Source organism: Amia ocellicauda, unplaced genomic scaffold, assembly GCF_036373705.1.
Source record: "Amia ocellicauda isolate fAmiCal2 unplaced genomic scaffold, fAmiCal2.hap1 HAP1_SCAFFOLD_84, whole genome shotgun sequence".
In the NCBI taxonomy this organism is placed as follows: Eukaryota; Metazoa; Chordata; class Actinopteri; order Amiiformes; family Amiidae; genus Amia; species Amia ocellicauda.
Window position 1 is genome coordinate 319,398 of NW_027103010.1, and position 18,320 is coordinate 337,717.

Below are 18,320 nucleotides of genomic sequence, written 5' to 3' on the forward strand. Positions count from 1 at the left end.
ACCGCCTTGCCTTTCTTGCAGCAAACAAGTGACATAAAACGAATTATAAATAAGTGGATGTTTCCTGCAGCACACTTGAAAGAAAAGGTATATTTCTCAGAATTATGTTATAGGTAATGGAGGTTGATGAAAGAGTTAAATAGCTGATCGATCAAAAGGTGTGATCGTTGTGGGGCATCAGTAAGAATGCACAATTCTCATTCATTCCAAACAGTGTCCCTTTACTGCATCACTAGCATTTGGTATTTGTTTTGTGTGTTTTTGATTGCTTTTTGTTTTGTTTTATTAATTCACTTTAAACCTCTTATATTATCACATTATTCCCATTAAAATCACGTTTGTTTACTTTGAATGTCCCGCCCCACTTCACGGAAATGCACGAGTTTTATTTACGATTGATTGATTTAAATATACACATGGCTAATCACGCATTCATGAGAGTACCCGCTTATTCGCCAGGTTCTACGAAATTCAATAATTGACCATGAGGAGCACCTGTTAGGCTGGAGATAAAATGCTCCCGGGGTGGAGCTGGGGGGGACGGGATTGCAGAGCAACGGGAACGAAACGTGGAGCCAAAGGCGAACGAAGGACTTGATGGACAAGTAACGGATAGGGCTAAGAGACCCAGAGGAGAGCTGAGGCGACCTCTGCAACGCTAGCGAGAGTATCCAGAGAAGGGATAGCGTACAGGCTTTTTGAACTACAGTGGTGTTTCAAAGGATAACAACGAGCAACCTGTTTTTTTTTTTTTTCAACTCGGCCATTGTTTTCTTGGACTGTACATGGACATTGTAATTTCTTTGTATTGCCAAACCCGGACCAGAGCAGAAGCTGAATTTTTGTCGGAGCCCCTCATTACTTTGTACTAGGACACGTGGACTATTGCCTGCCCCATTCCAGCTCCTGGTGCTGCCGGAGGAGACCAACAGAACCCTCCACGAATGCATTTTTTAGTTTGAACTTTTGTCTTTTTAACATAAAGAGGAAGTCTGATGGATTTTATATTAGAGATTTGTAATCCAGTTAATTGTATACCTGTCTTGTGTGGTCTGTGGTGTGCTCCTGGCTTGAGATTCCCCAATTTAAATAACCTAAATCGAAGGGAGAATTGAGAGGTAGTAAATGCAAAATGGGCATATTTGGGCAATCGACAACCTCCCAATGGGTCCTAGCGGCTGTAGACAACCGCTAGGTGGTGTAGTCGTGCTTCCATAAGTTTTACCCCCCAGTGGTACTGTATAACTTCCACTCTGTGACACATCCTAGATTTTAATAGCGACAAGATGTGAAGTCATAGTGAAGAGCTTGGGAAGGTGCGGTCACGCCTGCTTCATCAATGACGGGAGCTTTTTTGGAGACGGGAGGCAGTCACATTACCTTCCTGAGAGCAGTAACTGCCGAACCAACACACATTACTTGTGTGTGCCAAATACTTCTGTTTTATTAGTACTTAATTTTTCAGCACCAGTATTTAACTTTTCAGATTGTTGGAAAAAAACTGTACAGGTATTCCCTGCTAACACACAACATTGCCAATAACATTGTAGCAATATAATTTATATTGCTACAGCATTGAGGCAATGTGCTAGCAGGGTTGTTGTACTTTGGAATCGATTCATGCTTCACGATTGGTTAATTGCCTATTTTTTTTTTGCCTTCATAAACAATTCGTGGATCGACTTTGCTCCCTTTTTCTTGGGATTGTGCGTCTTGTAGGCAGTCCATAGGTTGTCCCTATATTAATTTATTCATGAAATTCCAACCGAAATAGCGACAGTTCTACAGCTATTTCAAACCGGAAGTTTGAATCGCTCCTGATTTCAGGAAAAAGTTCTTCATTTACACCGTCTCGTTCTGTCCATCCCTCCCCTCCTCAGCCTTGGATCTCTTCTGTTCTCCGCTCAACCTGATCCAGTCTGCGCACCACTGAGCACAAGTGGAAGAGATCCAAACTCCCAGCGACCCTCGCACTCTACCACTCTCTACTGCCCACATTCCCCTCCTCGCTCACCTCAGTCTTACTTCCAGTCATTCTTTGAATCCACTGTCCACAACCCCTGCAAGCTTTACTCCACCTTCTCTCTCATCTCCCCCCTCCTCCCTCATCTCATCTCACCTCATCATTTTGCCTCATTCTTCTACAAGATCACAGACATCCACAAGCTCTTCAACAGTCTCCTCTCCACTCCCACCCTGCCCAAGTCTCCCACCGATCAAGCTTCCATTTCTTCATTCTCTCCTCTCTCAGACTCTGAACTTTCCTCTCTCCTCCTAGGTCACAAACCCATAATATGTCCCCTGGACCCTCTCTCTACTCGCCTCCTGCAAGCGTCTGCTCCATTTCAACTCCCCTTCTTCTCCTCCCTCCTCAACTCCTCACTCCTCTCTGGCTGTTTCCCCTCTTGCATTTAAACAAGCTGCGGTCATCCCACTCCTCAAGAAACCTACCCTTGACCCCACCTCTCCTCAGAGGCACCTGTCTCTGCCCTGTCGCCCTACTCCCCTTCCTCTCAAAGACCCTCGAGCGTGCGGTCCACTGTCAGCTCTCTGCATTCCTTTCCCATCTCTCACTTCTTGATCCTCTGCAATCCGCCTTCCAAACACCGCTCACACCACTGAGACTGCTGTCCTGGCAGTCACTGACTCCCTCAACTGTGCTCGGGCAGCCTCCCTCTCCTCAATCCTCATCCTCCTTGGTCTCTCCGCAACATTTGACACCGTCGATCACTCCATCCTCCTCTCCTGCCTCGCTGACCTTGGAATCTCTGGGACTGCTCTCACTTGTTTCTCCTCCTACCTCAACGACCGGACCTATCAAGTGGCGAGCTTCCTCATCCATCCCTCAACCTCTCCTCACAGGCATAACCCCCGGGTTTAGCTATCCTCCCGATGGGTCACATTTCGGTAACTACCTTTTTTACTTTCATGGGGCCCTGAAATCCTCGCTGCGCCCCTGGTCATGAAAGCTGTAATGTCTGGTATCAAAATACATTACTGGCTTTCGGCTTACACACGTCATTTCAACCCACTTGCTCAAGCAGACCGAGTAAACGTTTACTCGAGGTATATGGTCACACAGAAGGAGCATCCCAAGAACACCAGTAAATGGCGTAGAAATTTTGAAAACATGCACAATTTTCCACGATCTAAGCCCACAGTTTACGTGCAAAATCTAATGTCTGAGATGATGGTATCCATGTAACATTCCCGAAATGGACGCATTTTAAAAGTGCAAGGTAACGGTCTGGTCCATTTATTGTGGGTTTCAAGGTAAAGTACATTGCTGATGGACGTTTCATGGTTAATGCGGATCAGTGGTTTCCTTTATCATTATGCTCTCTAAATTGTTGTGGGTCTGTTGTACACTGTTCAGTACTGTACATCGTGTTTTAATCCTAACTTGATAAAACACTTCGATTCATGGCTTTGTAGCCCCACCAGTGACGTAAAAAACCACTCGGTAAGATCATTAAAACAAAGTATTAAACAAGGCGCAATGCACAAGACAGTCCTTTGCCCTGTGCAGTGCTGCGGGTAAACAACTCGTCTCTAGTGCAATAAACTAAGACCATGTAAACCCGAGAGGGAGAGGGGCATTTAATCTGTGACTCGAGCATATTGTCTCCAGTGAGGTCAATACACGCGTCAGGGATATGTATGCTAAATGTAATGTAAATATGATGGATATAATGTATATTGTGGTGGAGTTTATAAAGATAATGTCAGGGGAACTTTAGTGATGTTCTGTGTTTTCTAAATTCCAAGCAGTGGGACTTTAAGTCATAACTTTGTGAGGAATTTACATGTCTTTATAAATTATATATCATTATAAAGTAATAATCCAGCTCACTTTGCTAGCTAGCCTACTGCCAGTTGCCATTTTTGGTGTGGATGTTATTTTACCTAAACAGTTTATTAGTTATTGCTCTGATTTCAATATGCATAGTGCACTATTTACATTTGTATTGATTATTACATCAATTTCTTCAACAAGTACAGTGTATGTTAAAGTGCAATACATGTTCTGTGATGTGCATTATTTAAATGTTTGTGTTTATTTTAGTTTTAACTAAACATTCTCTATACGCCATAAACATGGGCACCACTAAAATTTTTTTCATTGAGAGGGGGGATGGTTTTGGGGCTACTATCAAATCTCGCATATGGCCCCCAAATGGCTAGGGCCGGCTCTGGACATCACACATTACATAGGATGGGGCTGACGTTGGATGCGACTTTTCGTGACTTAAATCAAGTAACAAGTTACTAGTACACACATAGCCTCTAAGTGTACTGAGTAATGATACTCTCTCTTTCGTTCATTCGTTCCTTAGTATAATTACCTTTAGTAGTAGTAGTACTGGCCACTACTCGGAAGGTAGCGATGCGCACCAATAGATCACGAAAGCTTTCTCATAGTTTTGTGTTTTAGATAATGGTTCAATACGGACTCAATCCCCTTTCATGGACATGGCAGGGAACTTGCAGTTAGAACTAAGGAGTCTAATAAGACTTGGTGGTACGCAGAACTGAAGTGCCAAGTGACAGGCTATCACTTTCATTGCACACCGCATTGTCTTCTCACAGGGAGCGAATTGGGGAAATGTTGGATTTACGGCATCATGTAGAAAGACTGAATGGTTTAGTTACAGAAATAGATAAAAAAGATAGTGACCTTTCTTACTAGCTGAACTAACCTGCATACAATTAAGAAGATACAGACATTTTCATGCAATTATTTCAAGTTACAGTCTGCTGCTCAGACACAGTTTGGCGCACAGATGCAACTATCATCAACTCAATTATAAACATATATCTAGACAGACAGAGAGACAGACATGGACTACATATCGTGCACATTGTATGAAATCATGCTGGTATATGTAGGCTTGTAGATGATTGTTAAGAGGCCTATTTGGAAACATACGAAATGAGATATTACCATAATGAAGTCATGATACATGAAGGAAATGTTTTTCATGTTGGCAAAAGTACCCTGTCAAAATGAAAATGAATGAGAGAAGACTAAAACAAAGGGCTCGTCCGGGATTTGAACCCTTTGAATCATACCCCTAGACCAACGAGCCACATAGCACAGGTTTCTGTGAAAACTAGTTAACATCGGTGCCACGTAGAGAGTTGTGCGCTCCTCTATTTGAACACTTTCTCCTTCAAACATTGCATGAGTGTCTGACTGCCGCCATCTAGCGGTGCTGACTGACCGATGGCTCGGGTATCTTGGATGTTGTTAAATGACATAACTGTCCGCCCAAGACACTGATGACCAAGGGTCATAGTTTTCCCTTGTAATAATAACAACAATAGTAATTGGAGTGAATGGAAGTGGCATTTCTATTTCTCCTTACTTTAGCCGTCATCGTCGCCAACATTGTTGTTGGTGAGCATGGAGAGGAGTGTATTAGCTTTTAAAGTATATTCAAGCAATGAACACGTCAAATAAATGTAATACCGAATACTTTTGCACGCAAGTGCACATGTATGTTACAGCGCTTCTGGGAGCACGGCCCACGTGAAGCAAGAGGGCGCAGTAAAGGTCTGCGAGTCAAGTGTGATGTGGGTATCCTGCAGCAGGGAGAGGAACCTTTGTTTTTCTACAGACGAAGCTGGTGCTGTGGGATACTAGTGTAAGGCCATTTATTCGTCATCTGTTCATGCGCAACGGTTCACCAGAAGTGTGTTAGTGAAAACAGCGGTAAGTGCAGGCTTAGTAGGGTCGCAATAGCTTGAATGGTGTCGAACTCCCCCGAAGCATCACAAGTGTGATGGCGTAAGCCTAGAAAGAAAACGTTGCGTTGGCCGGGAATTGAACCCGGGTCAACTGCTTGGAAGGCAGCTATGCTCACCACTATACCACCAACGCCCAGAAAGTCTCTCATTCCATGACTTTTGATGCATTTCAGATCATTCATCTGACTAGATACATGCGAATAATCACAGCCTACAGTGTAAAGCTTCTGATTACAGACAGGGCGTGTTGAGTGTGCTAAGTAACTTGCTAAATTCACTAACAAAAAGTCGCTGCTCTTACTACAAAACAAGTGCAAGATATATCATTCTTAGCTAAACAAACCACGTAAACAATCAATGTAACTCTTAACTAAACTAGGAAACGCGAGAGAAAAAGGCGATACTTAGCTGCGGCGACTTGAGCGACTTCTCAGCTGGCTTGCCCGAGTGTCCAGATGCATATGTGGAAATACTTCTATACAAACCATGAACATAGATTCTCGATAGATGAATACTGTTTATTTAAAGGTCAGTTTTTATTTAGCGCAAAGTTTATTGAATTTACCCACCAAGGTGGAACACGGACAATGATGTATTTGATTGACAGTGTAACTTGGACTGTTGGAGTAACTTGGACACCCATTGGAATGGAAAAACAAACTCGAGAAAAAAGTGTGTGTGTGTGTGTGTGTGTGTGTGTGTGTGTGTGTGTGTGTGTGTGTGTGTGTGTGTGTGTGTGTGTGTGTGTGTGTGTCACCTGCTGGTAGTGATGCATTTACATAACCTACAGACTATTTGGGCTGATTGTTCCTGGTGTATTAATGAAACTTTTCAAAGCGGTGGCTTACGTAGATGACATCACAGTCATTGTTAAGAATGGCAAGGATGTACCTTACCTTAAATGACTGTCAGAAATGAATTGAGTTTCTTCAGTGGTTAATGGCTTTTACTGGGGGAACTAGGTAGAAAGCAAGCCACTGTCTCTAGCCACATTTTGGACAAATGGACAAAACTAGATGGATTTAAAAATAGACGGATAGACAGTCGGATGGCGTCTGTCTACAATATTTTAAATGATAATAGTATATGTAGTATATGCATGTGTATTATAAACTAATCTTTACAGAATAGGGGTAATACCATAATAAAATGCTGATGAGAGGAGAAGAGATCTTATTCACTGGCCAAATACATGATTTCGACAATTGTCGTACATCTTGACGGCACTTAGCTTTACTTTTCACAATGTATGACTGCACTTACTGTACTTAACTGTATACATTGGAAGTTGTAAAATGTATTATCTTGAATTGCTTTGTTTAATGTAAATTTGAATTTGTAATGTTTGATGCCTTGTACTTAACTGTATTCTTGCACTTATGTTGCAAGTCGCCCTGCATAAGGGCGTCTGCCAAGAAATAAAAATAATAATAATGTTTAATAATAGTATATGTAGTATATGCATGTGTATTATAAACTAATCTTTACAGAAAAGGGGTAATACCATAATAAAATGCTGATGAGAAATTAAGAAAACCGTAAAAGAAAGGCATTTTAAACCAGGACCTCTCGCACTCTAAGAGAGAATCATATCTCGAACAAACTTACATTAGTGACATCTTTACACTAGTGCCACGTAGAAAGCGGTGCGCTCCAACAGCCGGAAACTTTCTCAGTCTCAAGTTCAAGCACCTTGTGTGTGACTGCCATCTAATGTTGCTGACTAATAGCACTATTGGACTAGAGGAGCTGGGGCTGGCAGAAATTCAGCCAGGCTTTTCTACAGGCGCAAACTCAGGTGATGCTGTGTAGGCTACTCCGTGTACGTCAATGAAAGTCTAGTGACTTCAATATACACACCCCGATGCACCCAAAGAGTGATTGTCAAAGTATGAGTGACTCGCTCCACTAGCAGCACCGACCTGCATCTCTCTGTGACACCCGGCGCCTCCGTCTGGATAAGCTGCTGGTAATGCCGAGCACGGCAGCAGATCTTGTACAGTGGAACCCTAATAATATTCCTAATAATATGGCAACATCCTGGGGGGTCGGTGTGCCGCGCCACAGTGCAGCGACCTTGGCGCATCACTAAAAGGCACCTTAGCGAGGCCTCGGAATCGCTCAAACATGAACCGAGAAATGAACATTGAATCCCATCTACTATTATTACCTAGTAGTGTTGATGTTATCTAAAGTATTTCTATACGTTTTTATTAGTGTATGAATTGTGTCGACCAGGGATCAGAAAGTGAGACAGTATAGGGTAGGCGGTAATCGAAAGCACAAGAAATACATAAAAGGGAGCTATACAGCAGGTGAATAAAACACGGATTGTGACAGTCGACTGTTAATAGCCTATAACAAGGCAGATTAAAATATAACAAACGATACGGATTCTTAAAATCAAATATAATTTCAACGTGCAGGAGACCAGACTGACTTTTATGCATCCCCTCGGGTGTAGATGCATGTTACTTAGACTAACAACGTTTGCATTCTAGGATATTAATAACACTCTCCAGAGCAGGAATTATTGAGTGATATTACAGGGAATGTTGAGTAAAAGACTGACCCCGACGTGATTTGAACACACAACCTTCTGATCTGGAGTCAGACGCGCTACCGTTGCGCCACGAGGTCCTTAAACTTCAGTTAACACAGGACGTCAAGGAAAAATATTGGGAACTATGGTGATGTTTTGCTAGTGACCATTAGGTTAATGAATGGGCAACTGAAGCATTGACGTGATGAAGAAGTTAAACAGAATGCTAAAGAGATAGTGACAGTGAGCATGACACAGAACACATGGCATGACGTGAATACCAAGTTAAACTTAAAGCAGAAATTACAGAAAGAAAGAAAACAAAGAAAACCGGACACTGCACATATGTTTGGTCTTTCCTATATCTTTAATATGATATCTCAGTAGTTTAAATTTGATACAGAAATTATTCTGGAATCCCATGAAATGGAAAATACAGTGAATATAAAACTATATTTGCTGTATTTATAACAAATATATTCCGCTTATACACTCACCTAAAGGATTATTAGGAACACCATACTAATACTGTGTTTTACCCCCTTTCACCTTCAGAACTGCCTTAATTCTACGTGGCATTGATTCAACAAGGTGCTGAAAGCATTCTTTAGAAATGTTGGCCCATATTGATAGGATAGCATCTTGCAGTTGATCGAGATTTGCGGGATGCACATCCAGGGCACGAAGCTCCCGTTCCACCACATCCCAAAGATGCTCTATTGGGTTGAGATCTGGTGACTGTGGGGGCCAGTTTAGTACAGTGAACTCATTGTCATGTTCAAGAAACAAAATTTGAAATGATTCGACCTTTGTGACATGGTGCATTATCCTGCTGGAAGTAGCCATCAGAGGATGGGTACATGGTGGTCATAAAGGGATGGACATGCTCAGAAACAATGCTCAGGTAGGCCGTGGCATTTAAACGATGCCCAATTGGCACTAAGGGGCCTAAAGTGTGCCAAGAAGACATCCCCCACACCATTACACCACCACCACCAGCCTGCACAGTGGTAACAAGGCATGATGGATCCATGTTCTCATTCTGTTTACGCCAAATTCTGACTCTACCATCTGAATGTCTCAACAGAAATCGAGACTCATCAGACCAGGCAACATTTTTCCAGTCTTCAACTGTCCAATTTTGGTGAGCTTGTGCAAATTGTAGCCTCTTTTTCCTATGTGTAGTGGACATGAGTGGTACCCGGTGGGGTCTTCTGCTGTTGTAGCCCATCCGCCTCAAGGTTGTACGTGTTGTGGCTTCACAAATGCCTTGCTGCATACCTCGATTGTAACGAGTGTTTATTTCAGTCAAAGTTGCTCTTCTATCAGCTTGAATCAGTCGGCCCATTCTCCTCTGACCTCTAGCATCAACAAGGCATTTTCGCCCACAGGACTGCCGCATACTGGATGTTTTTCCCTTTTCACACCATTTTTTGTAAACCCTAGAAATGGTTGTGCGTGAAAATCCCAGTAACTGAGCAGATTGTGAAATACTCAGACGGGCCCGTCTGGCACCAACAACCATGCCACGCTCAAAATTGCTTAAATCACCTTTCTTTCCCATTCAGACATCCAGTTTGGAGTTCAGGAGATTGTCTTGACCAGGACCACACCCCTAAATGCATTGAAGCAACTGCCATGTGATTGGTTGGTTAGATAATTGCATTAATGAGAAATTGAACAGGTGTATCTAATAATCCTTTAGGTGAGTGTATTTGCCTTTACTAATATTGTATTTTATTTTACAATAGGTTTAATATAATAAGGTCCAAATAATAAATGTACATATTTGCACATGCTTGCTTTTGGTGAACAGGTAGAATTGGCCATTGTCTGAAAAAACATGCACTCACCTAGTTATTCACAGTTTAAACAGCGCCAGTGAATATTGGGTTTTAATGTTACAAGAGTGACGATGAAGTTATTGCGTTTAGTTGCTTTAAATAACTACAGTGGTTTGTGGATAACAGGAATATGTGCACATACAGAAAAGTTAAAAGTAACGCTGGGTAAGTACATAATCAAATCAAGTTTCACGAAAGATGATATGCTTCAGATACAACTTAATAGTAAAAATGCATTATGGTAAAGAGTTAATAGCTTTGTTGATAACCTCAACGTATGCTAATCAGTCTCTGTTTCGTGTTTATTATCATAATAATTGTAATTATTATTATTAGTAGTAGTATTCTACAATAAAACTTGCACAAGTTCGAATTGTGCCGATATGTTTTCTGCACAAGGAAAAGTATATATATTATTAAGTTACACAAGCATTGTAAAGAAACCAACAACATATAGGCACCTGGGTGTGTTCTTCCTACTTGGATAAGTAGGTTAGCCGGCTAAGTTTCAGGATAACTTGGCATTAACTCGGGATTTTCCATTCTCCGTAGCGAGTTTAAAGTTCAGCCAGCTATGTTTCCAGAGCAGCATTTCCAGCATCTCAAACCTGCTCCCTGTCAGGTTAACTTGAAGTTAGATGGCTAACAATCTGACTGTATTTCATCTGCCCAGTTAAATGACAGCTGACTGTGTCCCCCAACAATGACGGCGCCGTTCCTAACAGATCCAGTAGTGATCCAGACCCAGTAGCTTTTCTGCGAGGAATAATTCATAGAGATTATAGATTTAAATTATACAGATTAATTATTTGAGCGTTACAGGTTCGGTCGGAAAGGAATGATTTACGTAGCCGATTAATTAGGACCGCACATCAGTCATTCCGCCCTGGGCCGGCCCTGACCAATTTGATGCCCTAGGCAAGATTTTAGCTGGTGCCCCTGGCATCGCAGCCAATTCCACCACCGATCATTGTGTTCATACACTCACACAGAAACTGCATAGCTTCATGTCTTAGATTTTCTTTATTTTTGAAACAATAAAAAACCACACAAAATAAAAACAGTATGCAAGAAACAAGTGACAAATCGAATTATGAATACAATATAAATTAGTATTGCACGAAAAAACTATATTACAGACACCATAGTGCAAGATGCATAATGTAGCAGTGTTCTACAGCCTTACCGCCTTGCCTTTCTTGCAGCAAACAAGTGACATAAAACGAATTATAAATAAGTGGATGTTTCCTGCAGCACACTTGAAAGAAAAAGTACATTTCTCAAAATTATGTTATAGGTAATGGAGGTTGATGAAAGAGTTAAATAGCTGATCGATCAAAAGGTGTGATCGTTGTGGGGCATCGGTAAGAATGCACAATTCTCATTCATTCCAAACAGTGTCCCTTTATTGCATCACTAGCAATGGGCGTTAGCCTATTTTGGTATTTGTTTTGTGTGTTTTTTATTGCTTCTTGTTTTGTTTTATTTATTCACTTTCCACTGTCAGCTCTCTGCATTCCTTTCCCATCTCTCACTTCTTGATCCTCTGCAATCCGCCTTCCAAACACCGCTCACACCACTGAGACTGCTCTCCTGGCAGTCACTGACTCCCTCAACTGTGCTCGGGCAGCCTCCCTCTCCTCAATCCTCATCCTCCTTGGTCTCTCCGCAACATTTGACACCGTCGATCACTCCATCCTACTCTCCTGCCTCGCTGACCTTGGAATCTCTGGGACTGCTCTCACTTGTTTCTCCTCCTACCTCAACGACCTATCATGTGGCGAGCTTCCTCATCCACCCCTCAACCTCTCCTCACAGGAATAACCCCCGGGTTTAGCTATCCTCCCGATGGGTCACACTTCGGTAGCTACCTTTTTTACTTTCATGGGGCCCTGAAATCCTCGCTGCGCCCCTGGTCATGAAAGCTGTAATGTCTGGTATCAAAATACATTACTGGCTTTCGGCTTACACACGTCATTTCAACCCACTTGCTCAAGCAGACCGAGTAAACGTTTACTCGAGGTATACGGTCACACAGAAGGAGCATCCCAAAAACACCAGTAAATGGCGTAGAAATTTTGAAAACATGCACAATTTTCCACGATCTAAGCCCACAGTTTACGTGCAAAATCTAACGTCTGAGATGATGGTATCCATGTAACATTCCCGAAATGGACGCATTTTAAAAGTGCAAGGTAACGGTCTGGTCCATTTATTGTGGGTTTCAAGGTAAAGTACATTGCTGATGGACGTTTCATGGTTAATGCGGATCAGTGGTTTCCTTTATCATTATGCTCTCTAAATTGTTGTGGGTCTGTTGTACACTGTTCAGTACTGTACATCGTGTTTTAATCCTAACTTGATAAAACACTTCGATTCATGGCTTTGTAGCCCCACCAGTGACGTAAAAAACCACTCGGTAAGATCATTAAAACAAAGTATTAAACAAGGCGCAATGCACAAGACAGTCCTTTGCCCTGTGCAGTGCTGCGGGTAAACAACTCGTCTCTAGTGCAATAAACTAAGACCATGTAAACCCGAGAGGGAGAGGGGCATTTAATCTGTGACTCGAGCATATTGTCTCCAGTGAGGTCAATACACGCGTCAGGGATATGTATGCTAAATGTAATGTAAATATGATGGATATAATGTATATTGTGGTGGAGTTTATAAAGATAATGTCAGGGGAACTTTAGTGATGTTCTGTGTTTTCTAAATTCCAAGCAGTGGGACTTTAAGTCATAACTTTGTGAGGAATTTACATGTCTTTATAAATTATATATCATTATAAAGTAATAATCCAGCTCACTTTGCTAGCTAGCCTACTGCCAGTTGCCATCCAAATGATGATAATGATCAGCTAGTAGTTAAGTACTGCAGTAGTTTGCCAGTTGTCAGCTAATGATTTTTGATAGAATTGTATTATTTAAATTCAGTTTTTTGTGCACTATAGTATTTTCAGTATTGAGTATTTTTGGTGTGGATGTTATTTTACCTAAACAGTTTATTAGTTATTGCTCTGATTTCAATATGCATAGTGCACTATTTACATTTGTATTGATTATTACATCAATTTCTTCAACAAGTACAGTGTATGTTAAAGTGCAATACATGTTCTGTGATGTGCATTATTTAAATGTTTGTGTTTATTTTAGTTTTAACTAAACATTCTCTATACGCCATAAACATGGGCACCACTAAAATGTTTTTCATCGAGAGGGGGGATGGTTCTGGGGCTACTATCAAATCTCGCATATGGCCCCCAAATGGCTAGGGCCGGCTCTGGACATCACACATTACATAGGATGGGACTGACGTTGGATGCGACTTTTCGTGACTTAAATCAAGTAACAAGTTACTAGTACACACATAGCCTCTAAGTGTACTGAGTAATGATACTCTCTCTTTCGTTCATTCGTTCCTTAGTATAATTACCTTTAGTAGTAGTAGTACTGGCCACTACTCGGAAGGTAGCGATGCGCACCAGCTTTCTCATAGTTTTGTGTTTTAGATAATGGTTCAATACGGACTCAATCCCCTTTCATGGACATGGCAGGGAACTTGCAGTTAGAACTAAGGAGTCTAATAAGACTTGGTGGTACGCAGAACTGAAGTGCCAAGTGACAGGCTATCACTTTCATTGCACACCGCATTGTCTTCTCGCAGGGAGCGAATTGGGGAAATGTTGGATTTACGGCATCATGTAGAAAGACTGAATGGTTTAGTTACAGAAAAAGATAAAAAAAAGATAGTGACCTTTCTTACTAGCTGAACTAACCTGCATAAAATTAAGAAGATACAGACATTTTCATGCAATTATTTCAAGTTACAGTCTGCTGCTCAGACACAGTTTGGCGCACAGATGCAACTATCATCAACTCAATTATAAACATATATCTAGAGAGACAGAGAGACAGACATGGACTACATATCGTGCACATTGTATGAAATCATGCTGGTATATGTAGGCTTGTAGATGATTGTTAAGAGGCCTATTTGGAAACATACGAAATGAGATATTACCATAATGAAGTCATGATACATGAAGGAAATGTTTTTCATGTTGGCAAAAGTACCCTGTCAAAATGAAAATGAATGAGAGAAGACTAAAACAAAGGGCTCGTCCGGGATTTGAACCCTTTGAATCATACCCCTAGACCAACGAGCCACATAGCACAGGTTTCTGTGAAAACTAGTTAACATCGGTGCCACGTAGAGAGTTGTGCGCTCCTCTATTTGAACACTTTCTCCTTCAAACATTGCATGAGTGTCTGACTGCCGCCATCTAGCGGTGCTGACTGACCGATGGCTCGGGTATCTTGGATGTTGTTAAATGACATAACTGTCCGCCAAAGACACTGATGAACAAGGGTCATAGTTTTCCCTTGTAATAATAACAACAATAGTAATTGGAGTGAATGGAAGTGGCATTTCTATTTCACTTTACTTTAGCCGTCATCGTCGCCAACATTGTTGTTGGTGAGCATGGAGAGGAGTGTATTAGCTTTTAAAGTATATTCAAGCAATGAACACGTCAAATAAATGTAATACCGAATACTTTTGCACGCAAGTGCACATGTATGTTACAGCGCTACTGGGAGCACGGCCCACGTCAAGCTAGAGGGCGCAGTAAAGGTCTGCGAGTCAAGTGTGATGTGGGTATCCTGCAGCAGGCAGAGGAACCTTTGTTTTTCTACAGACGAAGCTGGTGCTGTGGGATACTAGTGTAAGGCCATTTATTCGTCATCTGTTCATGCGCAACGGTTCACCAGAAGTGTGTTAGTGAAAACAGCGGTAAGTGCAGGCTTAGTAGGGTCGCAATAGCTTGAATGGTGTCGAACTCCCCCGAAGCATCACAAGTGTGATGGCGGAAGCCTAGAAAGAAAACGTTGCGTTGGCCGGGAATCGAACCCGGGTCAACTGCTTGGAAGGCAGCTATGCTCACCACTATACCACCAACGCCCAGAAAGTCTCTCATTCCATGACTTTTGATGCATTTCAGATCATTCATCTGACTAGATACATGCGAATAATCACAGCCTACAGTGTAAAGCTTCTGATTACAGACAGGGCGTGTTGAGTGTGCTAAGTAACTTGCTAAATTCACTAACAAACAGTCGCTGCTCTTACTACAAAACAGGTGCAAGATATATCATTCTTAGCTAAACAAACCACGTAAACAATCAATGTAACTCTTAACTAAACTAGGAAACGCGAGAGAAAAAGGCGATACTTAGCTGCGGCGACTTGAGCGACTTCTCAGCTGGCTTGCCCGAGTGTCCAGATGCATATGTGGAAATACTTCTATACAATCCATGAACATAGATTCTCGATAGATGAATACTGTTTATTTAAAGGTCAGTTTTTATTTAGCGCATAGTTTATTGAATTTACCCACCAAGGTGGAACACGGACAATGATGTATTTGATTGACAGTGTAACTTGGACTGTTGGAGTAACTTGGACACCCATTGGAATGGAAAAACAAACTCGAGAGAAAAGTGTGTGTGTGTGTGTGTGTGTGTGTGTCACCTGCTGGTAGTGATGCATTTACATAACCTACAGACTATTTGGGCTGATTGTTCCTGGTGTATTAATGAAACTTTTCAAAGCGGTGGCTTACGTAGATGACATCACAGTCATTGTTAAGAATGGCAAGGATGTACCTTACCTTAAATGACTGTCAGAAATGAATTGAGTTTCTTCAGTGGTTAATGGCTTTTACTGGGGGAACTAGGTAGAAAGCAAGCCACTGTCTCTAGCCACATTTTGGACAAATGGACAAAACTAGATGGATTTAAAAATAGACGGATAGACAGTCGGATGGCGTCTGTCTACAATATTTTAAATGATAATAGTATATGTAGTATATGCATGTGCATTATAAACTAATCTTTACATAAAAGGGGTAATACCATAATAAAATGCCGATGAGAGGAGAAGAGATCTTATTCACTGGCCAAATACATGATTTCGACAATTGTCGTACATCTTGACGGCACTTAGCTTTACTTTTCACAATGTATGACTGCACTTACTGTACTTAACTGTATACATTGGAAGTTGTAAAATGTATTATCTTGAATTGCTTTGTTTAATGTAAATTTGAATTTGTAATGTTTGATGCCTTGTACTTAACTGTATTCTTGCACTTATGTTGCAAGTCGCCCTGCATAAGGGCGTCTGCCAAGAAATAAAAATAATAATAATGTGTTTTATACAATGAGAAATTAAGAAAACCGTAAAAGAAAGGCATTTTAAACCAGGACCTCTCGCACTCTAAGAGAGAATCATATCTCGAACAAACTTACATTAGTGACATCTTTACACTAGTGCCACGTAGAAAGCGGTGCGCTCCAACAGCTGGAAACTTTCTCAGTCTCAAGTTCAAGCACCTTGTGTGTGACTGCCATCTAATGTTGCTGACTAATAGCACTATTGGACTAGAGGAGCTGGGGCTGGCAGAAATTCAGCCAGGCTTTTCTACAGGCGCAAACTCAGCTGATGCTGTGTAGGCTACTCCGTGTACGTCAATGAAAGTCTAGTGACTTCAATATACACACCCCGATGCACCCAAAGAGTGATTGTCAAAGTATGAGTGACTCGCTCCACTAGCAGCACCGACCTGCATCTCTCTGTGACACCCGGCGCCTCCGTCTGGATAAGCTGCTGGTAATGCCGAGCACGGCAGCAGATCTTGTACAGTGGAACCCTAATAATATTCCTAATAATATGGCAACATCCTGGGGGGTCGGTGTGCCGCGCCACAGTGCAGCGACCTTAGCGCATCACTAAAAGGCACCTTAGCGAGGCCTCGGAATCGCTCAAACATGAACCGAGAAATGAACATTGAATCCCATCTACTATTATTACCTAGTAGTGTTGATGTTATCTAAAGTATTTCTATACGTTTTTATTAGTGTATGAATTGTGTCGACCAGGGATCAGAAAGTGAGACAGTATTGGGTAGGCGGTAATCGAAAGCACAAGAAATACATAAAAGGGAGCTATACAGCAGGTGAATAAAACACGGATTGTGACAGTCTACTGTTAATAGCCTATAACAAGGCAGATTAAAATATAACAAACGATACGGATTCTTAAAATCAAATATAATTTCAACGTGCAGGAGACCAGACTGACTTTTATGCATCCTCTCGGGTGTAGATGCATGTTACTTAGACTAACAACGTTTGCATTCTAGGATATTAATAACACTCTCCACAGCAGGAATTATTGAGTGATATTACAGGGAATGTAGAGTAAAAGACTGACCCCGACGTGATTTGAACACACAACCTTCTGATCTGGAGTCAGACGCGCTACCGTTGCGCCACGAGGTCCTTAAACTTCAGTTAACACAGGACGTCAAGGAAAAATATTGGGAACTATGGTGATGTTTTGCTAGTGACCATTTAGGTTAATGAATGGGCAACTGAAGCATTGACGTGATGAAGAAGTTAAACAGAATGCTAAAGAGATAGTGACAGTGAGCATGACACAGAACACATGGCATGACGTGAATACCAAGTTAAACTTAAAGCAGAAATTACAGAAAGAAAGAAAAAAAAACGGATACTGCACATGTGTTTGGTCTTTCCTATATCTTTAATATGATATCTCAGTAGTTTAAATTTGATACAGAAATTATTCTGGAATCCCATGAAATGGAAAATACAGTGAATATAAAACTATATTTGCTGTATTTATAACAAATATATTCCGCTTATACACTCACCTAAAGGATTATTAGGAACACCATACTAATACTGTGTTTTACCCCCTTTCGCCTTCAGAACTGCCTTAATTCTACGTGGCATTGATTCAACAAGGTGCTGAAAGCATTCTTTAGAAATGTTGGCCCATATTGATAGGATAGCATCTTGCAGTTGATCGAGATTTGTGGGATGCACATCCAGGGCACGAAGCTCCCGTTCCACCACATCCCAAAGATGCTCAATTGGGTCGAGATCTGGTGACTGTGGGGGCCAGTTTAGTACAGTGAACTCATTGTCATGTTCAAGAAACCAATTTGAAATGATTCGACCTTTGTGACATGGTGCATTATCCTGCTGGAAGTAGCCATCAGAGGATGGGTACATGGTGGTCATAAAGGGATGGACATGCTCAGAAACAATGCTCAGGTAGGCCGTGGCATTTAAACGATGCCCAATTGGCACTAA

General features: G+C 41.5%; 4 non-coding genes across 4 annotated transcripts; all 4 read right to left on the reverse strand.

Annotated features, from left to right (window-relative positions):
- Nucleotides 1–5,812: 5,812 nt before the first annotated feature.
- On the reverse strand, nucleotides 5,813–5,884 carry trnag-ucc (transfer RNA glycine (anticodon UCC)). Its single transcript has one exon. It is a non-coding gene; the product is annotated as a tRNA-Gly (tRNA).
- Nucleotides 5,885–8,319: 2,435 nt separating this feature from the next.
- On the reverse strand, nucleotides 8,320–8,391 carry trnaw-cca (transfer RNA tryptophan (anticodon CCA)). The gene has a single exon. It is a non-coding gene; the product is annotated as a tRNA-Trp (tRNA).
- A 6,636-nt stretch (nucleotides 8,392–15,027) lies between these two features.
- Nucleotides 15,028–15,099, reverse strand: trnag-ucc (transfer RNA glycine (anticodon UCC)). Its single transcript has one exon. It is a non-coding gene; the product is annotated as a tRNA-Gly (tRNA).
- Nucleotides 15,100–17,408: 2,309 nt separating this feature from the next.
- trnaw-cca (transfer RNA tryptophan (anticodon CCA)) lies at nucleotides 17,409–17,480 on the reverse strand. The gene has a single exon. It is a non-coding gene; the product is annotated as a tRNA-Trp (tRNA).
- Between the last annotated feature and the right edge of the window lie 840 nt (nucleotides 17,481–18,320).